This window comes from Rhinopithecus bieti, unplaced genomic scaffold (genome assembly GCF_001698545.2).
Source record: "Rhinopithecus bieti isolate Rb0 unplaced genomic scaffold, ASM169854v2 scaffold_33474, whole genome shotgun sequence".
Lineage (NCBI taxonomy): Eukaryota > Metazoa > Chordata > Mammalia > Primates > Cercopithecidae > Rhinopithecus > Rhinopithecus bieti.
In genome coordinates, this window is record NW_016814460.1 from 366025 (window position 1) to 377809 (window position 11785).

The following is an 11785-nucleotide window of genomic DNA, read 5'->3' on the forward strand; positions in this document are numbered from 1 at the left end:
GGGGATTGGAAGAGAAGCATACATTGAACAGACCTGGATAAATGGTGAATTTTGAGTTCCTCTCTGATATGCTATACAAGGTGTCTGCCATCAAACAATATTAATAGCTGTCTAGTAAAAATGGCTACTCGGCCGGGCGCGGTGGCTCAAGCCTGTAATCCCAGCACTTTGGGAGGCCGAGACGGGCGAATCACGAGGTCAGGAGATCGAGACCATCCTGGCTAACACAGTGAAACCCCGTCTCTACTAAAAAATGCAAAAAACTAGCTGGGTGAGGTGGCGGGCGCCTGTAGTCCCAGCTACTCGGGAGGCTGAGGAGAATGCCGTGAACCCAGGAGGCGGAGCTTGCAGTGAGCTGAGATCCGGCCACTGCACTCCAGCCTGGGCGACACAGCGAGACTCCGTCTAAAAAAAAAAAAAAAGGCTACTCTAAGATAAAATCTAGGAGAAAGTTCTGTGTCTATAACTTAAGACCAGACTCTTCTCTCCTTTGGGACTTAACTCTTTGCGGTTAAACTCCTTACACACTAAAAAATTTATTTTCTGTGTAACTCCTGAGGAATCAGAAAAATAATTAGGTTAGATAAGAATCCTTAAGCAGCCACAGACCTTATCCTCTTAATAAAAATGAAGTTTGAGTTTTTTGTTTGCTTTTGTTTTGAGATGGAGTCTCGCTCCCATCACACAGGCTGGAGTGCAGTGGTGCAATCTCGGCTCACTGCAACCTCCACCTCCTGGGTTCAAGCAATTCTCCTTCCTCAGCCTCCCAAATAGCTGGGATTACAGGTATGCGCCACCACGCCCGGCTAATTTTTGTATTTTTAGTAGAGATAGTGTTACACCATGTTGGCCAGGCCGGTCTCAAACTCCTGACCTCAGGTGATCCACCCGCCTTGGCCTCCAAATAGCTAGGATTACAGGCAGGAGCCACTGTGCCTGGCCATTAAGTATTATTTCCAATGCCTGTTGTTGCAGAATTCTCTGGTTTATTTGGAAGGATACAAAAGAAATAAAAGATATGACTGTGCCCTTAAGGAACTTAAGTGTGAGTGAAATGTTTTTGAATGTACACACATGACAGGGGTTTGTTCACTTAGCACTTAATGTGTTTTATCCTATTTATGTTTTTATCAACAACTCCACTTTTACTAGACCAGTACCTCAGAAGCAAGTAGTATCATACTAATTCTTGTCCCCTAATGTACATTGTAAAAGCTCAAAAACTATTTTTGAACTAATGAGTAAATACAGTATGTGAGAAAAAGATCAAGGTAAGTTAATTGGAGTTAATCCAGAATTATCTGAATCAATTTCCTGATATTCTCCTCACTTGTAAAACTCTTGACACAGAGTGTACATTGATTTCTGTATAGAATGTTTTAAATTCAATTAACAAGTTTCTCTGTGCTCAGTGGTACTAAAGAGTTAAGGGTCAGAAGGTACTTGGTGTTCTGCCATTAACAACAGCAGATTCCTCCAGCGGGACAAGACAATTTAATTGGGTTGTAGTTGTGTGGCCCATTGTCAGATGTAGTTGGTGCTTTTTTCATTGAAAAAAACTAAGAACTTTTTTTTCTCCATTTACTTGCAGATGCCAGACCCTAAAAGACTCTTGCTTCTTCCTGCTACCAGTGGGTTCTTCATTTTCCTCCTAATCTAATTATAGAATGATAAACTCTGTGACTTTCCAAACTGACAAGCACATTTTTTTCCTCCCCCCCTCCACTTGAATCCTCGTTTGATGCAAGTACCCTCATACTCAGAAGCTTCCAAATAAACCTTTGATACAGATTGCTTAATAGTTTGGTCAAGTACCTGCAGCCCCAAGATTGGAGATCACATCCAATTCCACATTAATGAACCATTATGATTAAAAGTTTTCTTAAAGGATCTAACTGAAATAGACAGGACACTTGGGTTAGAAAAAGAAACTGTATATTTGTGTTCTCTGACACACATGGACCAAATTCCTTTTAGTGTTTATAGCAATGGACCTTTTCTGATCAGTGCATCTGTTTATCCATTCTCTGAGATATTGATAACATTTATATAGCAAAATACTCCATTCTTATTTATAGTCTTTAGGACATCTTACTGCCTATTTCCAACCTAGGGTAGTTTTATTTATCTCCCCACATTCCAGCTAGAAATTGTACTAGCGGTTAATCTAAGTGTGGATTATGTAGGAATTAAGATTGGAATGGAGGGGAGAAAGTGTACCTGTGAAGAAGAGATAGGCTTTCCACCTGTGTGTGAAATTTGATTAAACTTCAGAGTTTAAATGTGTAAAGGCCCTGCTGACTGCCCTGGGATACGTGTGTAATGACTTAGATTTCTGAAACACCCAAAGCTCTGGCTATCCTAGCATCTTGTGGATCCTTATAAGGAGACATTGCCGGGCGCGGTGGCTCAAGCCTGTAATCCCAGCACTTTGGGAGGCCGAGATGGGCGGATCACGAGGTCAGGAGATCGAGACCATCCTGGCTAACACGGTGAAACCCCGTCTCTACTAAAACTACAAAAAACTAGACGGGCGAGGTGGCCGCGCCTCTAGCCCCAGCTGCTCCGGAGGCTGAGGCAGGAGAATGCCGTAAACCCGGGAGGCGGAGCTTGCAGTGAGCTGAGATCCGGCCACTGCACTCCAGCCTGGGCGACAGAGCCAGACTCCGTCTCAAAAAAAAAAAAAAAAAAAAAGGAGACTTTATAATCTCCCCAGACCAGATTTTAGTTTATTTGGATTATTTTGGGGTTTTGTTTTGTGTTTTGTTTTTTGTTTTTGAGATGGAGTTTCACTCTTATTCCTCAGGCTGGAGTGCAGTGGCGCCATCTTGGCCCACTGCAACCTCTGCCTCCAGGTTCAAGCGGTTCTCCTGCCTCAGCCTCGTGAGTAGCTGGGATTACAGGCATGCGCCACCACGCCCGACTAATTTTGTATTTTTAGTAGAGGAGGGGTTTCTCCGTGTTGGTCAGGTTGGTCTTGAGCTCCCAACCTCAGGTGATCTGCCTGCCTTGACCTCCCAAAGTGCTGGGATTACAGGCGTGAGCCACTGCGCCCGGCTTGTTTGGTTTTTATCAGGTTGGGTTTGGTTTTAGTGTCTAGCATGGTGGGGAGGCATTTGGGATCTGGTATACATAGGGACTTGGATGAAGAATACTGACAAACATTTCCAAAAAAGATCTCTCTAGCATGGTTTGAAAATGACAGATAAAAAGGGGGAGTGGACTCCTGTGGAATACCTCCTTCCAGGAGTTTTCCATAGAACAGGATTCTCCCCCTAATGAAGCAGAGCTGTTTATTTAGTCTCAATCTTTAAAAACAGGTTCAAGATAAGACCCAGCACAATAGTATTTCTGCTTCCAGCTATGTGATCTTAATAAGTAGGCTGTTTCTCCTGGAAAAGGTAGTAGTATATTGAGGAAAAAATACACATATATGACCCCTAATTCCAGTCATTTATGTTTGTATATCAGTACCTCACAACAACTTTATTTTAAAGAAGTCATATTACTCAAAAATACAAAACACTTTTTGATTTTATTTATTTTGGTGATGACAAAACAAAACTGTCTATACTACACTTAGAACCTAGAGCTCCTACCTAGTTTAGGAAAACCGAGTAATGTGAGTTTCATTGCAAAGAGCTACTCAAATATAACTCAATTAAATAGAAATTAATTTATTCATGAGGCGCAGTGGCTTATGCCTGTAATCCCAGGACTTTGGGAGGCCAAGGTGGGCAGATCACTTGAGGCCAGGAGTTTGAGACCAGCTTGGCAACATCATGAAACCTGATCTCCACTAAAATGACAAAAGCCAGCCATGAGGGTGTGTGCCTGTGGTCCCAGCTACTCAGGAGGCTGAGGCATAAGCATTGCTTGAACCCAGGAGCTGGAGGTTGCAGTGAGCCAAGGTCGCACCACTGCACTCCAGCTTGGGCAACAGAGCAAGACTCTGTCTCAAAAAAGGAAAAAAAAGAAAATAGTTACTTTGTGCTTCTTAAATGTTTAAAGGGTCAAGATAAGCTAGCATCTGTCATTTATGAAAAACATTTTGTTATTTTAGGAAGACATCTCTTTGCTCATGACTACTAGGACATAATCACAAAACATCTGACCTTTTGGAGTGTGAGTAGCACTCACTACAGGAGAATGCCTGCCTGTGTTAATTTTGTTAGCTCACCAAATAGTTGTTTCTTTCTTTCTTTTTTTTTCTTTTTTTTCTTTTTGAGATGTAGTCTTGCTCTGTCTCCAGGCTAGAGTGCAGTGGCACAGTCTCGGCTCACTGCAACCTCCAACTCCCTGGTTCAAGCGATTCTCCTGCCTCGGCCTCCTGAGTAGCTGGGATTACAGGCACACGCCACCACGCCCAGCTAACTTTTATATTTTTAGTAGAAACAGGGTTTCACCATGTTGGCCAGGATAGTCTCGATCTCCCGACCTCATGATCCACCCACCTCGGCCTCCCAAAGTGCTGGGATTACAGGCTTGAGCCACCGTGCCCAGCCAGTTCTCTTTCTTTAGTAAACTAATGATTAAAGCCACCAAATTGTCTGGTCACAAGCTTTTAAGGGCTAGGATTCACTAGTCTAGATTTAGATGGCTGGAAATTTTGGAGATTCCCAAAACTAGTAAAAGAAATGGTTCTTAGGCCGGACACGGTGGCTCACACCTGTAATCCCAGCACTTTGGGAAGCCAAGGCGGGTGGATCACTTGAGGTCAGGAGTTGGAGACCAGCCTGGCCAACATGGCAAAACCCTGTCTCTACTAAAAATACAAAAAAATTAGCCAAGTGTGGTGGCGGGTGCCTGTAATCCCAGCTACTTGGGAGGCTGAGGAAGGAGAATCACTTGAACCTGGGAGGCAGAGATTGCAGTGAGCCTAGATGGTGCCACTGCACTCCAGCCTAGGCAACAGAGTAAGACTCCTGTCTTTAAAAAAAAAAAAAGAAGAAGAAGAAGAAGAAAAAAAGAAATGGTTCTTGGGAGGGAAAGAGGGAAAGCTTGCTTATCTTTGGGACCTTCTTTTTCAGAGGATACCCTTCCTTTGGGATGTGAACAATGGAAGGCAAACAGTTGAATATTCTGCCTCAGTTTCAGCTAAAGTCAAGTGTTATGGTTAAAGGTTAAATGCAGAGGCATTTCAAAAGCTTAGCCAGAGATCTAAGCTTTGAGTCCTGCATTTTAGTCTCCTCCAGGGTTTCCATACTCTACCCAAGGAGAGGATTTGCTTTTTGGAAGATTGCCTTTCTCCCTAGGGGTTCTACAAGTGCCATTGTGATTTGCAAATGCTCTCACCAGGAAAAAACAAATGTAGGTGATAAGTGATGCTTAACTCTCCTGGTAGTTGTACCTGAGCTAAACAAGGAGAGTATTTGAACTTAATTTCAAATAATGCCCTTTCATTGGTGAGGCAGTAGCTGCTTGTGTTTGTCTCTCAGACAAAATGTACAGTATATACTATACTGGCATTCTTGTATTCCTTTAGTTGTACTTTTCACAATTCATATTAAACTCCAAAATAGGCAAAAACTGAGAAGATAACATTATACTTATTTTACCATTTTAAAGAGGCAGGTTGTGAAAAAGCAATTTATATACTGTATTTTAAGTGATTGGATTGGCCTTAGAAGAGACATCTAAGAAAATACGCATTTTCATGTGCCAGTTCAATGGGTAGAATAAGGAAAAACTACCTAAATTTTATGCAAAAATACTATAACAACTGCTCATTCTTTTGACCACTGTCTTCCTGATACTGTTAAGGTTCAGAACGTATTTACATCCTACTTTACAGTGTTGGCCTCTTCAGAGATCACTGAAAACACACTAACCTGTTACCTCATACTGCCCCTCAGCTGACTTTCCATTCCAGTCACACTAAGGTCTGATAAATGCAAACCTGGGTATGAACAGGGCATTTGCCTTTTACACAGCAATTCACTGCCTGATCCAACTCATTTAACTCATAAACTTGTTAACAGTTCAGACAAAAATGAAATATAAGATTGTTTGTAGCTAGGAAAAACAGCATCCTAAACAGTAACCCAAAGAACACCTATTTGGTCAACAGATTTGCATTTGTATTTACCTTAAAGACCTATATGAAACTAAAATAGTGTAAGAGACTTTGAGGAAACCTGTAAAAGACAAGTTTAGTTGTTTTATATATGTAAGGAAGAAATAAGGTTTATTGAAAACCACTGCTTATGAACCCAACCATGCCTCTTAATTTTTATTAAAATACTTGTCTCTGAAATAGTTTTTTCAAGTTTGTCTGTTTCAGTTCTGTTGCCTCAGACCAGCATCCTGAATCCCCTTGACCCCCGCTATTCTACTGTCTCTGCTTCACCAATTCCCAAGTTAAGTGAAGCCCACCACGTTTTACTCTATTCCTTCTAGGTTACCAAATATGGTTACAGAAAATCGTATGTTTTCCCTGGACAGGGTCCGGGGCTTAGATTTAGCTCCTTCTGTTGCTTTTCTCTAGAGTAGATCTTTATAGTAGAGATGCAAGTTGAAAGAAATGGAAAGTCTTCTTGAAATTAGAAGCTCCATTGAGATATCCTTTTGTTGAACTGCAGATTTCAACAAAGGAGTCTGTTTTAGCTTTATAAAATCCTGCAAAAATAAGCATTCACATGGTTCCCACCAGGTATGTAAATTTGATATCCACCTATTGTATCCCATATAGAGCTGAAATGGGCTGGGCATGGTGGCTCATGCCTGTAATCCCAGCACTTTGGGAGGCTGAGGCAGGTGGATCACTTGAGGTCAGGAGTTCCAGACCAGCCTGGCCAACATGGTGAAACCCTGTCTCTACTAAAAATACAAAAATTAGCCATGGTGGTTCACGCCTATAATCCCAGCTACTCGGGAGTCTGAGGCAGGAGAATTGCTGGAACCCAGGAGATGAAGATTACAGTGAGCTGAGATCACACCACTGCACTCCAGCCTGGGCAACAGAGCAAGACTCTGTCTCAAAAAAAAAAGAAAAAAAAAAGGCCGGGCACGGTGGCTCACGCCTGTAATCCCAGCACTTTGGGAGACCGAGGCGGGCGGATCACGAGGTCAGGAGATCAAGACCATCCTGGCAAACACGGTGAAACCCCATCTCTACTAAAAATACAAAAAATTAGCAGGGCGTGGTGGCAGGCGCCTGTAGTCCCAGCTACTCGTAGTCCCAGCTACTCGGGAGGCTGAGGCAGGAGAATGGCGTGTGCCACTGCACTACAGCCTGGGCTACAGAGCCAGACTCCATCTCAAAAAAAAAAAAACACAAAAAACTGAAAGGGAGCTTAGAGAGTACCTGATCCAAAGCTTCATCTTGCATATGAAGAAACAGGCCCTATACAAGTGTGAAACACGACAGTTTTTTAAAAGGAAAGAGAACAATAAACACAAAGTTCAAGATAGCGGTAATCCTTAGGGAAGAGGCCAGGATGAGGGGATCAGGAAGAAACACAGGATAGTAGTAGTAGTCTGTTGGTAAGTTGGATGGTGAGTTTCTTGGTGTTTATTATGCTTCACAAGTGTGTATTAAATACTATATAATTTTTAAACACAAGAATAATTGTTAAAAGAGTTGCAAAGTTCTTACTGTAAGCAAGTTACTGTTCTTTTTTTTTTTTTTTTTTTTTTTTTTTGAGACGGAGTCTCACTCTGTCGCCCGGGCTGGAGTGCAGTGGCCGGATCTCAGCTCACTGCAAGCTCTGCCTCCCGGGTTCACGCTATTCTCCTGCCTCAGCCTCCCGAGTAGCTGGGACTACAGGCGCCCGCCATCTCGCCCAGCTAGTTTTAGTAGAGACGGGGTTTCACCGTGTTAGCCAGGATGGTCTCGATCTCCTGACCTCGTGATCCGCCCGTCTCGGCCTCCCAAAGTGCTGGGATTACAGGCTTGAGCCACCGCGCCCGGCCGCAAGTTACTATTCTTACTTAGCATTTTATGTATTTTAGCCCAGGAGGGAAAAAAAAAAAAACCGGCCCTGAAAATCTGATCCTTGCTGAGGATGCACAGCTTGTTAGTAGTGACCTGTGACCATAACCTGGGACTTCTGATTTCTAATTTACTGCTTTTGTACCATTCTTCCCTAAATGTTGATTCTACACTCAACCTCTCATTCTCTCAGGCTATGACTTTCCTCCTGAACTCATTTCCATGTCTGCCAGTTTAGACTGCATGATCCATTACTTCAGTAGCCTAAACCAGCATCCTTAACCCCTGCTGCCTCTGCTTTACCAATTCCCAAGTTGAGTGAAGCCCACCATCTTTTACTGTATTCCTTCTAGGTTATCAAGTGTAGTTACAGAAAATCATATAACTGTGCCATGTAACTCCACTGCAGATACAGATTTCTAAACTCAGGCACTCATTCCTGTTTGACTTTCAGATTTACCTGGTGACTGTTGCAGCCCTTTTACTATTCTGAACTTAGTAGTCCCTACTTTCCATCCTCCACTATCAGCAGATGACATTGACTTTGCCTCCAACTTTTTTGAACTCCTGGGCTCAAGGCATCCTCCCAAGTAGCTAGAGCTACAGGTGTGTGCCACCACACTCAGCTAATTTAAAAAAAAAAAAAAATTTAGAGATGTGGTCTTACTATATTGCCCAGGCTGGTCTCAAACTCCTGGCCTCAAATGATCCTCAACGTTAACCTCCCAAAGCACTGGGATTACAGGCATGAGCCACCACACCTGGTCTTGACTTCCTTGAGAAGGTACTGGTCATTAAACTTAACTTACTCTTTAACTCTTACAGCACTTCTTTTTCCTTTATCTCATAAGTATACTTCTGGCTAGGCACAGTTGCTCACGCCTGTAATCCTAGCACTTTGGGAGGCCAAGGCAGGCGGATCACTTGAGGTCAGGAGTTCAAGACCAGCCTGGCCAACATGGTGAGACCCCATCTCTACTAAAAATACAAAAAATTAGCCAGGCATGGTTGTGCACGCCTGTAATCCCAGCTATTCGGGAGGCTGAGGCGGGAGAATTGCTTGAACCCGGGAGGCCGGGGTTGCAGTGAGCCGAGATGGCGCCACTGCACTCCAGCCTGGGCAACAGAGCAAGACTCTGTCTCAAAAAAAAGTGTTCTTCCTCTACAAGGCTAACTTTATCTTCATACCTTGTACTATATCACATTGTATTATCTATTGCTACATAACAAATTTCCCCAAAACATAGTGTATTAAAACAATAATAAACATTACTCTCATAATGCCTTTGGATAAGGAATTTGGGAGTTACTTAGCTGAGTAATCCTGGTTCAGGGTCTTTCATGTAGTTGCAGTCAAGAGTCAGCCAGGACTGGGCACAGTGGTTCACACCTGTAATCGCACATTCCAGCACTTTGGGAGGCCAAGGCGGGCAGATCACTTGAGGTCAGGAGTTTGAGACTAGCCTCGCCAAATGGTGAGACCCTGTTTCTCCTAAAAACACAAAAACTGAGGCCGGGCGCGGTGGCTCAAGCCTGTAATCCCAGCACTTTGGGAGGCCGAGACGGGCGGATCATGAGGTCAGGAGATCGAGACCATCCTGGCTAACACGGTGAAACCCCGTCTCTACTAAAATACAAAAAACTNACTTGAGGTCAGGAGTTTGAGACTAGCCTCGCCAAATGGTGAGACCCTGTTTCTCCTAAAAACACAAAAACTGAGGCCGGGCGCGGTGGCTCAAGCCTGTAATCCCAGCACTTTGGGAGGCCGAGACGGGCGGATCATGAGGTCAGGAGATCGAGACCATCCTGGCTAACACGGTGAAACCCCGTCTCTACTAAAAATACAAAAAACTAGCCAGGCGAGGTGGCGGGCGCCTGTAGTCCCAGCTACTCCGGAGGCTGAGGCAGGAGAGTGGCGTAAACCCGGGAGGTGGAGCTTGCAGTGAGCTGAGATCTGGCCACTGCACTCCAGCCCCGGCCACAGAGCAAGACTCCGTCTCAAAAAAAAAAAAAATACAAAAACTGGCCAGGGATAGTGGCATGCACCTGTAATCCCAGCCACTTGGGAGGCTGAGGCAGAAGAATTGCTTGAACCCCAGAGGTGGAGGTTGCAGTGAGCTGAGATCATACCACTGCACTCCAACCTGGGCAACAGAGCAAGACTCTGTCTAAAAAAACAGAGTCAGCCAGGGCTGCCATTTCTGAAGACTTGACTGAGGTGGGATGATTTGTTTCTTGAGTGACTCACTCACATACCTGAAAATTCAGGGCCTCAGTTGCCCCCCACGTGGGACTCTACAAAGCCTGCGAGTATCCTTACAACATGTCAACTGACTTCCCCCATGGTGAGCAATCTAAGAGCAAGGTGGAAGCCATAAATTCTTTTAGGACCAAACTTCAGAAGTCATACTACATTATTTCCACAATATGCTTTTGGTTACACCGGTGAGCCCTTTTCAGTGTGGAAGGGGACTTTACAGGAACATGAATACCAGGAGGCAAGAACCAATGGGGGGCTGTCTTGAAGGCAGTCTACTACACTGAGCTTCTCCTATCCTCCAATGTCTTCCATAAGTCAATTCCTCTCTCCTCTTTATCTTTTTTTTTTCTTTGAGATACGGCCACATTCTGTCACCCAGGCTGGAATGTAGGAGTGCTATCATACATCCCTGCAACCTCGAATTCCTGGGCTCAAGCAATCTTCCCACCTTACCTTCCACGAGTGGTCTTTCTTTCTTTGTTTTTTTTTTTTTTTTTTTTTTTTGGTAGAGATGGGATCTCACTATGTTGCCCAGGCTGGTCTCAAACTCCTGGCCTCACGTGATCCTCCCATCTCAGCCTCCCAGAATGTTGGGATTACAGGCGTGAGCCACCATATCTAGCCCTCTTCTCTTTAAATTTACTCTTTCCTTAACTCTTTCAGCTGTGAAAAAAATTTTTTTTTTTTTTAATGTATACCTTGTTCTCCATATTAATCAGGGTTTGGTTGCAGAGAACAGAATCCATTCTAGCTAGATTAAGCAGTAAAGGACTTATTACTAGGGCATTAAATGGATGGATCACAGAATTCTGAGGCAGGCTGAAGAAACTAACTCTAAACTGGACTTCCAGAAATGATTCCTAAAGACTGCTAAGGGAGGCCAGTCATGGTGGCACACACCTGTAATGCCAGCACTTTGGGAGGCCAAGGTGGGCAAGTTGCTTGAGCCCAGGAGTTGGAGACCAGCCTGGACAACATGGTGAAACCCTGTCTCCACTAAAAATACAAAAATTAGCTGGGGTATGGTGGCATGCACCCGCAGTCCCAGCTACTCAAGAAGCTGAAATGGGAGAATTGCTTGAGCTCAGGAGACAGAGGTTGCAGTAAGCCAAGATATTACTACTGTACTCCAGCCTGGGCGAGACAGTGAGACCCTGCCTCAAAAAAGAAACTGTTAATCAGGCCGGGCACAGTGTCTCACGCCTGTAATCCCAGCACTTTGGGAGGCCGAGGCAGGTGAATCACCTGAGGTCAGGAGTTCAAGACCAACCTGACCAACACGGTGAAACCTCATCTCTACTAAAGATACACAAAAATTATCCAGGCGTGGTGGTGGGTGCCTGTAATCCCAGCTACTCAGGAGGCTGAGACATGAGAATCGCTTGAACCCAAGAGGTGGAGGTTGCAGTGAGCTGCACTCCAGCCTGGATGACAGAGTGAAACTCCGTCTCAAAAAAAAAAAAAAAAAAGACGGCTAAAGGAGCTGCTACCACTTCTACTATATTTAGGAAGCTTCTACTACATTCAAGAAGCTTCTACAGTAGTTAGGAAGCTGCCATTGCTGCTGCTAGTCCAAGAAGTATACCACCTCT

General features: G+C 44.1%; 1 protein-coding gene across 3 annotated transcripts in view; it reads left to right on the top strand.

Annotated features, from left to right (window-relative positions):
• Nucleotides 1-1799, top strand: part of GTSF1 (gametocyte specific factor 1) — an 18312-nt gene extending 16513 nt beyond the window's left edge. For all 3 annotated transcript variants that reach the window (XM_017850929.1, XM_017850930.1, XM_017850931.1), the window contains exon 9: nt 1592-1799. The gene's annotated coding sequence lies outside the window, so the exon portion shown is untranslated. The remainder of the gene's footprint in view (nt 1-1591) is intronic.
• Nucleotides 1800-11785: the final 9986 nt, after the last annotated feature.